Below are 12009 nucleotides of genomic sequence, written 5' to 3' on the forward strand. Positions count from 1 at the left end.
TCTTGTTCTATTGCCAAGACCGGAATGCAGTGGTACAGTCATAGCTCACTGCACCCCTGAACTGTTAGGTTCAGGTGATTCTCCCTCCTCAGCCTCCCACAGTATTGGCATTACAGATGTGAGTCACTATGCCTGGCCTCAGGATTTTTAAATTTAGCATGAAATAACCTACCATTAGATTTTATTTATTAAGAAAGAAAAAATAGACTGAAAACTAGATAATGAGTAAATAAGTAGGTAAGCAAATGAATGAACGGATAGGTGGATAGGTACATAGGTCACTATCTTCCTTCTCCCTCTTCTTTCTTGAATCCGCTTTTGACTGGTGCGAGTCTTTTTTCGAGTAATTTTTTTCATGCAAGGTATTTGTGTGGTACATATTCTAAACTCTTGCGTATTTTAAAATAAATAATATCTCAAATTGTTATAGAATTCTCGAGATGTAAATCCTTTCCCGCTGTTCTAGTCAACTGTTACTAATAAGAAATACCATGCCAAACACACCTTCTCACAATCCTTGTAGACAACTTTTTTTGGAGGCTTCTGTATTTAAAAACTTGACTGTAGGACTTTCACCAGGATAAAATGTTAGATTTGTTTCCTTATCCATCAATTCAGTTTAGAGCTCTTAAAATCTGTTTGCTGTACAGACTTTAGTTTTCTCTTCAGGTACGGGGAATTTTCTTAAATAATTTATTCAGTTATTATCTCTTCCATTTCTGTTTTTTTCTCCTTCTGAAAATTCTGACATTTACATTGTATCTCATGAATCTAGTTTTCGGTCCGTTTATCTTTTCCCTCATGATAGCCATCTCTCTATATTTTTGCTTTATCATTAGAAACGTTACTTGTGCTTGACCTCTTAAGTTACTTAATATGATTTCCATATTGGCCATTCTCTTTCAATCTAGCTATTATATCGACTACCCTAAAATAATGATTTTTGTTTTATTTTGCTTTTGCGATTGTTTTAGCACAAGACAGATTTTCTTTAAACTCAAGTGTTCTGAATGCTATATTTTATATTTTTATCTCTCCCCACAAGCAGTTTTATTTCACTGCAAATATGCTCTGATTATTCTGCCTGATCATGCTTTCTGACTGCTGGGAAACTTTATTTCTGACTTCTTGTCTCATGCAGCTCAGATCTAAAGGTTGGAGCTTCCAAAGTGGTTAGAATCTCATTGGTAAGAAAAGCAGAATAGTTCTGACACCCACAGTTTAGAGGGTTGCCTGTTTCTTGCCAAAGCACCTGGAGGAATTTTCTTCACTCTCTAGTTCCCCTGAACTCTTTCAGCCTCTAGGAAGTGAAGAACTCATTCATCATGCCCCTCTCAATCTTCTAGGGGCCAGAGGCACCTTGTATATTCACTCAGAAGAATGTCATCCTTCTTCTTAAGGTTTTCCAAAATATAAGAAGATAGCAATTAGGACACAAGTGAAAATAATTGTAGGATAGGTCCATCAGATATGAAGCTTCTTCCTATGAGTCCACACATCTGTGAAAGCTAGAGTCGTACAATCGACTTCTTTATTCGCCTTTTTCCCAGGTAATAATGCTTTACTCCCATAGCTTGCCCTGCCACAGTTCTTTCTGCTGTGACTTTAACAGACGTCATATTTCAATTATACCAGTTTTCCATGAGTTCCAAAGTCTCCTTGGTTAACAGAGTCAAATAGCTTCGAATAGGAGTTGATTATAATTAAAAAAAGAATGTGGCCCAAGTGCTGCCAGAATCTCTGCTCAGGGTACCTATTTTCTGTAACATTCACAGAGTGAGCTGATCAAATCCTACTAGTGAGTGAATTCTCATGAGATCTGGTCATTTGAAAATGTGTGGCACCTCCCTCCACCCCCATTCTCCTGCTCCTGCTTACACGTGACAGGCCTGCCCTCCCTTTGCCTTCTGCCATGATTGGAAGCCTCCTGCCACCTCCTCAGAAGCAGATGCCACTGTTTACTGTACAGCCTGCAAGACTGTGAGCCAGTTAGACCTCTTTTCTCATAAATTAGCCAGTTTTAGGTATTTCTTTAAAGCAATGAAAGACTGAGCTAATACACTGCTCCAGCAAAGATATCATATATGACACAAAGCCTACAATTAAGGCATACATTTGCTTGAGTTATGGTAGCTCACTCTCATGCTTAAAGATTCACCTGATGTATTTATGTTGGTGAATAAACGGCAGTATCATTGGGACTACCTCCCATGCATCCTTAGGTCTTTAATAATGGAAGTAAGTGTGGCTGTTTTTCCAGAATAAGATATTGTTTTTGATTTACTCTCTTGACTGTAGAGTATAAGGGCAATTTCAGAGGCTTCCATTTGGCATTTCTTCTTACAGTTTCCTCTACCTCACAGGCCAAGGAACCAGAGTGGGATTTTTTTCCAACCATAAACTGTGCCTACTTTAATTATATATTGAGGACCAAGAAAATGATCATGCATAGCCTTAGTAGACCCACAGTGAGCTGGACCTTCTCCAGAACCTGCATTTATTACTCAGACCCCATTCACACCTAATCCAATATAGCGGGCATGGTATTGCTTCCAGCCCTATTTATCTAGGTCAGCTTGAGTCCTACATGAAACAGTACTTGAACTATTTCAGTGTTCCCTTCTCCCCAGTGAACAATTACCTAAGCAAATGGCCACAGATCTTTTTGGGAAGAACTGGATAATTGTTACCTACACAGCTTACATGGTAATGTAGGGTCCTTCCCCTGAGGAGTTTGCCTTTCCTCCCATCAATGGGTTCCTGGACTGAAAACTGCTTCAATTTCTGCAACAGGAAAGAAATTGTGACTCCTTATTGAAGCAGTTGTCCTTGTATCCCTGTTCATCCCTCTATGGTTTTCGTGGCTTGTACAGATTCAGCTTGACTGTGTAGCAGGAGAATATCACAGGTATGATGAACACATTTGGAAATATGTGATCTCTTTTGTGTCTTCATCCGTTGAGTGGCTAACATTAGCTAGCTGCCCTAAATCTCAGCTGCAAAAATGCATCTTGTTCACCTGGAAATAACTTCAAAGTGCCCACACTAGTTCTAGACACTGTGGCCTCTTCTTACCTACTAAGAAGAATTGACCTGGCATTGCCCTTGGGAGCTCCTCTACTCTTAGATTGCTTACTAACATGATGTGTTTCTACTAACATGATGTGTTGCTTGAGTTTCACCAGTCTCAGGTTCCACGGCGTGTGACGCAACTTCACCTGCGGTCAGTCACTTCCGCTCTACAACAACTGACTCACTGACAGAGTGTTCTTAAGGATAAACAGAAGTGTGTGTGTGTGTGTGTGTGTGTGCATCTGTATGTGTGAAGAAGGGGAAGATTGTGAGGCAAAAAGATCTCTATCTCAAATATATCTTTTCCTTCTATAGAGCACCTTCTGACTCACCCATTTACTATAACCTAACACTGAGATAAAGTGTAACTTTCTCTGCTTCCTCATGTTCAGAGATCTGAACATGCACACTGACGTTAGCTATCAGAATATATCCTGATTTCTAAAAGACATTTAATCAGTTTTCCATAATATTCCCACATATAAAATGAGTGAATGCTGAATGAATAAGAATAAAGTTATTATTCCAGTTATGAGTAACCACACCCAGAGAATACAAAGCTTTGAATCACTGTCAGCCTTGAGTTAGGTTTCTTGTGACATGCATTAGATACTGTCTTATTCAACACTTTAATCAATGGCTTGGTTAAAAATAAAGGTATACTATAAAAGCAAAGTCAGATGAAAAATGCTAAGATTTAAAGATAAAGTTGTATTAATCCATTTTCATGCTGCTGATAAAGACATACCTGAGACTGGGAAGAAAAAGAGGTTTAAGTTAGAATGGCGATCATTAAAAAATCTAGAGACAACAGATGCTGGAGAGGATGTGGAGAAATAGGAACACTTTTACACTGTTTGTGGGAGTGTAAATTAGTTCAACAATTGTGGAAGACAGTGTGGTGATTTCTTAAGGATCTAGAAATAGAAATTCCATTTGACCCAGCAATCCCATTGCTGGGTATATATCCAAAGGATGATAAATCGTTCTACTATAAGGACATGTGCACACGAATGTTCATTGCAGCACTGTTTACAATAGCAAAGACCTGCAACCAACCCAAATGCCCATCGATGATAGACTGGACAGGGAAAATGTGGCACATATACACTATGGAATATTATGCGGCCATCAAAAACGATGAGTTTGTGTCCTTTGTAAGGACATGGATGAACCTGGAAACCATCATTCTCAGCAAACTGACAGAAGAGCAGAAGATCAAACACCGCATGTTCTCACTCATAGGTGGGTGTTGAACAATGGGAACACATGGACACAGGGAGGGGAGCACTACACACTGGGGTCAGTTGGGGGAAAATAGGGGAGGGACGGTTGGGGGTGGGGAGTTGGGGAGAGATAGCAAGGGGAGAGATGCCAGATGTAGGTGATGGAGAGGAAGGTGGCAAATCACACTGCCACATTTGTGCCTATGCAACAATCTTGCGTGTTCTTCACATGTACCCCAAAGCCTAAAATGCAATAAAATAAATAAATGGAAAAAAAATTTCAAATATCTGGGGAGGCCTCAGAATCATGTCAGGCGGTGAAAGACACTTCTTACATAGTGCAACAAGAGAAAATGAGGAAGTTGCAAGAGTGGAAACCCCTGATAAAACCATCAGATCTCATGAGACTTATTTACTACCCCAAGAACAGTATCGGGAAAACCACTCCCATGATTAAAATTATCTCCCACTGGGTTCCTGCCACAACACATGGGAATTATGGGAGTACAATTCAAGATGAGATTTGGGTAGGGACACAGACCCAAACCATAACATTCCACCTCTGGCCCTGTCAAATCTCATGTCCTCACATTCCAAAAGCAATCATGCCTTCCCAATAGTCCCCAAAAGCCTTAACTCATCTTAACATTAACCCAAAAGTCCATAGTCTCATCTGAGACAAGGCAAATCCCTTCTACCTATCAGCCTGTAAAATCAAAAGCAAGCTAGTTACTTCCTAGGTACAATGGGAGTTCAGGTATAGCGTAAATACAGCCATTCCAGATGGGAGAAACTGGCCAAAACAAAGGGGTTACAGGGCCCATGCAAGTCCAAAATCCATTGGGGCAGTCAAATTTTAAAGCTCCAAAATGATCTCTTTTGACTTCAGGTCTCACACCCAGGTCACACCTATGCAAGAGGTGGGTTCCTGTGGTCTTGGGCAGTTCTGCCCTTGTGGCTTTGTGGGGTACAGCCCCCCTCCCAGCTGCTTTCATGGGTTGGTGTTGAGTGTCTGCAGTTTTTCCAGGTGCATAGTGCAAACTGCCAGTGGATCTACCATTCTGGGGTCTGGAGGATGGCAGCAGTCTTCTCACACCTCCACTAGGTGGTACCCCAGTAGAGACTCTGTGTGGGGGCTTCAACCCCCAAATTTCCCTCTGTACTGCCCTAGCAGAGATTCTCCATGAGTGCCCCACCCATACAGCAAACTTCTGCCTGGGCATCCAGGCATTTCCATACATCTTCTGAAATCTACGCAGAGGTTCCCAAACCCCAATTCTTGACTTCTGTGCACCTGCAGGCTCAACACCCTGTGGAAGCTGCTAAGGCTTGGGGCTTGCACTCTCTGAAGCCATGGCCTGAGCTCTATGTTAACCCATTTCAACCATGGCAGGAATAGCTGGGATGTAGGGCACCAAGTCCCTAGACTGCTCACAGCATGGGGAGCCTGGCCCTTCCCACAAAACCGTTTTTCCTCTTAGGCCTCCAGGTCTGTGATGGAAGAGGCTGCCACAAGGTCTCTGACAGATCCTGGAGACATTTTCTCCATTGTCTTGGGGATTAACATTCAACTCATCTTTACTTATGCAAATATCTACAGCAGGCTTGAAATTCTCCTCAGAAAATGGGATTTTCTTTTCTATCACATTATCAAGCTACAATTTTCTGAACTTTGATACCCTACTTCCCTTTGACAACTGAATGCCTTTAACAGTATCCAAGTCACATCTGGAAGCTTTGTTGCTCAAAAATTTCTTCCATCAGATACCCTAAATTATCTCTCTTAAGCTCAATGATCCACAAATCCCTAGGACAGAGGCAAAATGCTGCCAGTCTCTTTGCTAAAACATAGCAACAGTTACTTTTGCTCCAGTTCCCAACAAGCTCCTCATCTCCATCTGAGGCCACTTCAGCCTGTACCTGATTGTCCATATTGCTATCAGGATTTTGGTCAAAGTCATTCAACAGGTTTCTATGAATGAAGTTCCAAACTTTCCCACATTTTTCTATCTTCTTCTGAACCCTCCAAACTGTTCCAACCTCTGTCTGTTACCCAGTTCCAAAGTCACTTCCACATTTTTGGGTATCTTTTCAGCAACACCCCACTCCTGGTACCAATTTACTGTATTAGTCTGTTTTCATGCTGCTGATAAATGCATACCCAAGACTTGGAAGAAAAAGAGGTTTAAATGAACTAACAGTCCACATGGTTGGGGAGGCCTCAGAATCTTGGTGGGAGGTGAAAGGCACTTCTTACATGGTGATAGTAAGAGGAAACAAGGAAGATGCAAGAGAGGAAACCCTTGATAAAAACCATCAGATCTCATAAGACGTATTCACTACCATGAGAACAGTACGAGGGAACTGCCCACATGACTCAAATTATCTCTCACTCGGTCCCTCCTACAACATGTGAAAATTATGGGAGTACAATTTGAGATGAGATCTGGCTGGGGACACAGAGCCAAGCCATATCATTAGTCATGGTACAAAATTAATATTATGAAACTTAGAGAACACCATGTTAGAATTATACTGAAGCTAAGGTTATGCAGTTTCAAACTGCCGATTGTATAGATGAGGAAACTAAGGCCCAGAAGGTGAAATGACTGATATAGGACCATACAGCTTGCTTGTAACAGAGCCAGGATAGAATTCTGGCCCATTTTTCCAGTGCTATGTGACTATCCCTTGGTTATTCTCACTCAGTACTGTCCTTAGATAGCCTCCATATTATGCCACCAAATTGATTTTTAATTTGCTAATTAAATAGATAATAAAAGCTATGCTTATCAATGAGGAGTCCTATATTTAGTCCAAAACAAATAAACAGAAATTGTTTGTATTAGTGCAGGATGGACAAGGCAGACATGTGAGAGACATTGTTTTTTTGGCAACAGTACATCTCTAAAATGTGATTTGACTTCATAAAAAGCTAACTCAGTCTTAAATTGCATCAGCGGACAGAAGCCATTCAGATTGAGACAGGCTTTTGTTGTATTTTGTTCTGCAATGATCAGACCACTTCTTTAACAGCCTATCCAGTGCTGGGCAGCACCTTCGCAAACTAAAGAACGTTAATCGTAAGACCATCTGAGCGAAAATCTCGATATCATGACAGAAATAGAGTATTTATTAAAACTGACGTTGAGATTTTTTTTACCTAGAGTAAGTAAGCATTTTATTTATGTGCATTTTGCTTACTTGTTTGATACAACACATTAGTAAACAGACAGGAAGAAAAGGAGTGATTTATTTTTAATTGTGTTTAGTTTGGTCTGAAGTGGTCTGAATTTTCTGTAGTAAGGAGAGTCTAGTAAAGCTGAATTTTCTTTCTGATTAAAAATAACATTAATCCTCTTTGCTTTTGTTAATCTAAAATGATCCACTGCCTTTTTTTTTTTTCAAAAACCACAAAGATTCACATTTCCTTGTTTAGTACCTAAATATGTTACCCATTGAGCCAAAAGGTATAATCCCCAGAAGCACTTTTATTCTTTCCAGTGTTTGGCTATATAAGCAATCTGTGGTAGAAATTTTGTTTGAATGTTTCTCAGTTAACTCTGCCTGGGTGTCTATCAATTTATGAGTTACCCCATTATAGTTACAGGCCTGTGTTAAACCTGTGAAATAATTTTATTTCAAAGCATAATTTATTTTATTAATAATTAATAGCTTATTTCTACATGATGTTAGTAAGTAACTCACAAAGGACACTAAAAATAAAGTGGGAATTTTATCTTATTTTCCTTAAGTGTCCCTTGTTCACAAGGAGAATCATTTTAGATCTTCTATGAAAATACGAATTGAAAATATTTTATTAGTTAAAATTTTCAAAGACTATATGAGTTGATGTAAGAAAAGTTTTTTATCCACATTTTCCTAAGTGAGGTATTGAAATTTAAATCGAAAGTATCGTTATGAACCATGCATGAAGCTAATATCTTTAATGTTATCATGTTGAAATGAGACTAATAACGCATATGACTTTTGTCAGTGAAATCAGAGGATAGTCGATTTATTTGAAAAGCAAAGCATAAATATTGATGGAAGCCTTTTGATTCTGTCATCTACACTTCAACTTTAATGATAGCATTATATGCAGTGCCTACTGCTTTATATTTGTAACATGGACAATACATCTAATGAAGCATTTAGGCATAAAATATAATTTTTAAATTTTTATACAATTCAACCAAATCTCTCTTTAAAGACTCTCTGTATTTTATATCAGAAGATGTAATAGTAGTCAATTTTGAGTAAGTTTAGGAAATAGAGGTTTAAATTCAGTCATTTCAGATTTCCTTAAACCACTTCTCCCTTGAATGCATCTAATTTAGTGACATTGAGTCCTAAAGCTTAGGGATGTTGTTAAGGGATGGGTGAGAGAACACTGAGTCCTCAGTCACCAAACATCTGTTGGTGTCCACAGGGCGCATGTGCTCTCTGCGGGCCCCCTGCTGCCTCCACTGAGTTGGCCAAGTTGCTGTCAGTCCACACCTTCTCTGCTTTCTTAGTCTAATTTCTCTCTCCCTACATTTCTCACCCCTTTAAAATGCAGGAGACATTCTGAGATGCTCTGCACACTCTGCAAAATGAGAGACCAGGGAGCTGGATGAGCTTTTGCCTGGATTCAGTATGCTGATATTGCATGTCAGCTATTACCATGGTTCAGGATTATCGAAAGCATTTCTCACATATCTCGTCCCTTTCAGAAGACGGCAAGGTCTTTCTGCTTCGAATTCCTTAGCTGTCTCCTGGCATTCTACCATTCATCTCCTAGAGCTGATGCCTCAGCTCTTTCAAGAGACCCTCACCCAAATCTGACTTTCTTGCTTTCTTTTCTCATTCTCTTTCTCTCTAAGTTTTCAGAGTTGTTTTCTCTTTTTATCCTTTTTAATTTTTTTTTTTTTTTTTGAGACGGAGTTTCGCTCTTGTTACCCAGGCTGGAGTGCAATGGCGCGATCTCGGCTCACCGCAACCTCCGCCTCCTGGGTTCAGGCAATTCTCCTGCCTCAGCCTCCCGTGTAGCTGGGATTACAGGCACGCGCCACCATGCCCAGCTAATTTTTGTATTTTTAATAGAGATGAGGTTTCTCCATGTTGACCAGGGTGGTCTCTATCTCTTGACCTCGTGATCCACCTGCCTCGGCCTCCCAAAGTGCTGGGATTATACGCGTGAGCCACCACACCCGGCCTTTAAAATTTTAAGAACAGAGGAAACTGCTTTGCACTTTTCCAGTTCTTCTCTCTTGAACCTTGGACATTAATATTTTCATAAAGCCAATAGTTTTCTGTCATGATGATGTTCTGGCTCTGTCATAATATGTCTCCCTTGGGGCAATGAGTGTAAAGCCCTATAGCAGCAAAGGAATGGGGAAGGAGAGCATCGTTGGGTTGAAAGAAAATGTGTGTGTGTGTTGCAGGGGTAGATGGGATGGGTGCGTAGCAAAGCCTGCTTATTAATATGTAATATTGTTCTGTTATGTGTGCCTCATCATGCTTATTGGTTTATTAGGGAAAATCAAGTGACTATATGGAGAGAGAAACAGGTGTCTCTCACTAGAATGTAGCTTCCTGAGGTCAGGGACTTGCTTTGTTTTCTGCTGTAACTTTAAAGCCATGCCTGGAACTAGCAGGAACATTATAAATAAATACAGAGTTAACGTGCTGAAGGAATGCCCATTGCATATTTAGATTGAAAGCATTCTTAGGTTCAGCACTATGCTTCAGAGTGGGGCTGAAAAGAAATTAAATGAATGAAAGCTCAAGCTATAACAGGACTAAAGCTTTGATTTCAGAATGAGAAATAGGGCCATTTTTAGACTGCATCTTTGAAGTGTTAGATATCTCAAGTGGGTCATTTTATGGTTGAACTCTCTGACAAACGTCTAAAATGTGACTACTGTGTTGAAGAATTGAGATTAATGTACTGTAGGCCATGCTCCCTGCTGGTTCACTGCAAATGGGTCTATGAGTGCCATGTATTGATCTTCTCAGCACTGTGGGTGGCAAGAGCCCCTTGGCTACCACCTTCATCTGAGAGAAGCCTCCTCCTTTTGCTCAATTTTTCATCGAAATACATGGAGCAAGCAGGGTTGAGTCTAATGTAAAAAGTCTGACCTATATTCAGGTTAATTTCTTCTAGCCTCAGTTTTTCTCTAAATGATAAATTATCAAGTATATAAATTGCCTCATCGGTGACATTCACTAATACTGGTCATTATTTTTACTTTATATGTAGAAAGGCTGATTCTGGCAATGCTTCATGCATTTGCATGTTAGGTATGAAGTATATGTCAACTTAAGTAGCAAATACTTTCTCCCCATTTTAAAATATTACTTATGCAACATATGTATTAGCTATGTAAAGCTACTTGCTAGAGCCTGAAAATGAATCTATGCTACTGGTGTATAGATGAATATTTGACTTGATATTCTTTTAGTCCATTTCATTTAATACAACAGCTATATCAAAAAAAATTAGAGTTGAAATAAGTAAGACCTAGGATAACATATTATTTTTCACTATTTTCAATTGAAATGTATTTGTTCTGAACTGTTCTTATGCACTCTGATTTTGGTAGTATGCTGTGGTACAGGCTTTAAGAAAATATTACTGACCTAGGATCTAAAATTAAAAGGATGGTTTGCACCAAAGGCAGTTTTAAACTATGAACTAATATGTTTAGTGAGAGATTAATAAGGACTTTCTTTGCTTATTCCTTTTCTCTATTATGTTTCAATAGTTTATATATGCATAAAATTCTCTCTCTCTCTCTCTCTCTCTCTCTAACAGAGATGGGACCTCACTCTGTTGCCCAGGCTGAAGTGTAGTGGTGTGATCACAGCTCACTGAAATGGGCTCAAGCAGTCATTCTGCCTTAGCCTCCTTAGTAGCTGGGATGGCAGATGCACACCACCATATGCAGTTAATTAAAAAAATTTTTTTTGTAGAGACAGGGACCTGACTATGTTGCCATGGCTGGTCTCAAACTTTGGGCTCAACTGACCCTCCCACCTTTGCCTCCTGAGCTCCCTGAATTACAACTGTGAGCCACCGTGTCCGGCCCCATTTCTCTCAGAGTTTGCTTGACTGAGAATCCTGGTCAATAATTTGTCTGAAGGCTGATAGCTGTGTTTGAGAAACAGGAAAAAGAAGGCTATAATTTGGGTTTCCATTTTGAAAGATGGCATAAACAATACTAGGAGTTCATTCCAAGAGAATATTATGTAAATATATAATTAATAAAATAATTTTGCATGAAAGAAAGGTCATTAAATAACAGTATTTAAATAATTTGGGGAGTTACAGGCCTTTTCTTGGTGTTATCTTTATTTTTAAGCAAGAAATTTGTTGTTATATAACAGGGTAATACAGATGGATGCCAATTTCTTTAAAAAAATCCAAAATTTTGATAATTTTTTTACAGGACCCAAGCAGAATAAATTGTTTAGTAATCAGTAGATTTCTGCTTAATGATTATCCTTGCAGAAGTCTAACGGTATTTACAATTTCTACATTTATAGCTGCTCTTGCTGGCTGATTAAAATGTCATTTGTTGAGACTCACTATTATCTTCCCCCTAAATTATTTGCACTTTCTAAATTTTAAAATTAATGGCTAAAAATTATTTGCACTTTCTAAATTTTAAAATTAATGGTTACTCGTTATTTAGAATCAAAATTCCATCTGAATTTCAACTCACTT

The sequence above is a fragment of the Cebus imitator genome, unplaced genomic scaffold, assembly GCF_001604975.1.
Source record: "Cebus imitator isolate Cc_AM_T3 unplaced genomic scaffold, Cebus_imitator-1.0 Scaffold257, whole genome shotgun sequence".
NCBI classification, from domain to species: domain Eukaryota; kingdom Metazoa; phylum Chordata; class Mammalia; order Primates; family Cebidae; genus Cebus; species Cebus imitator.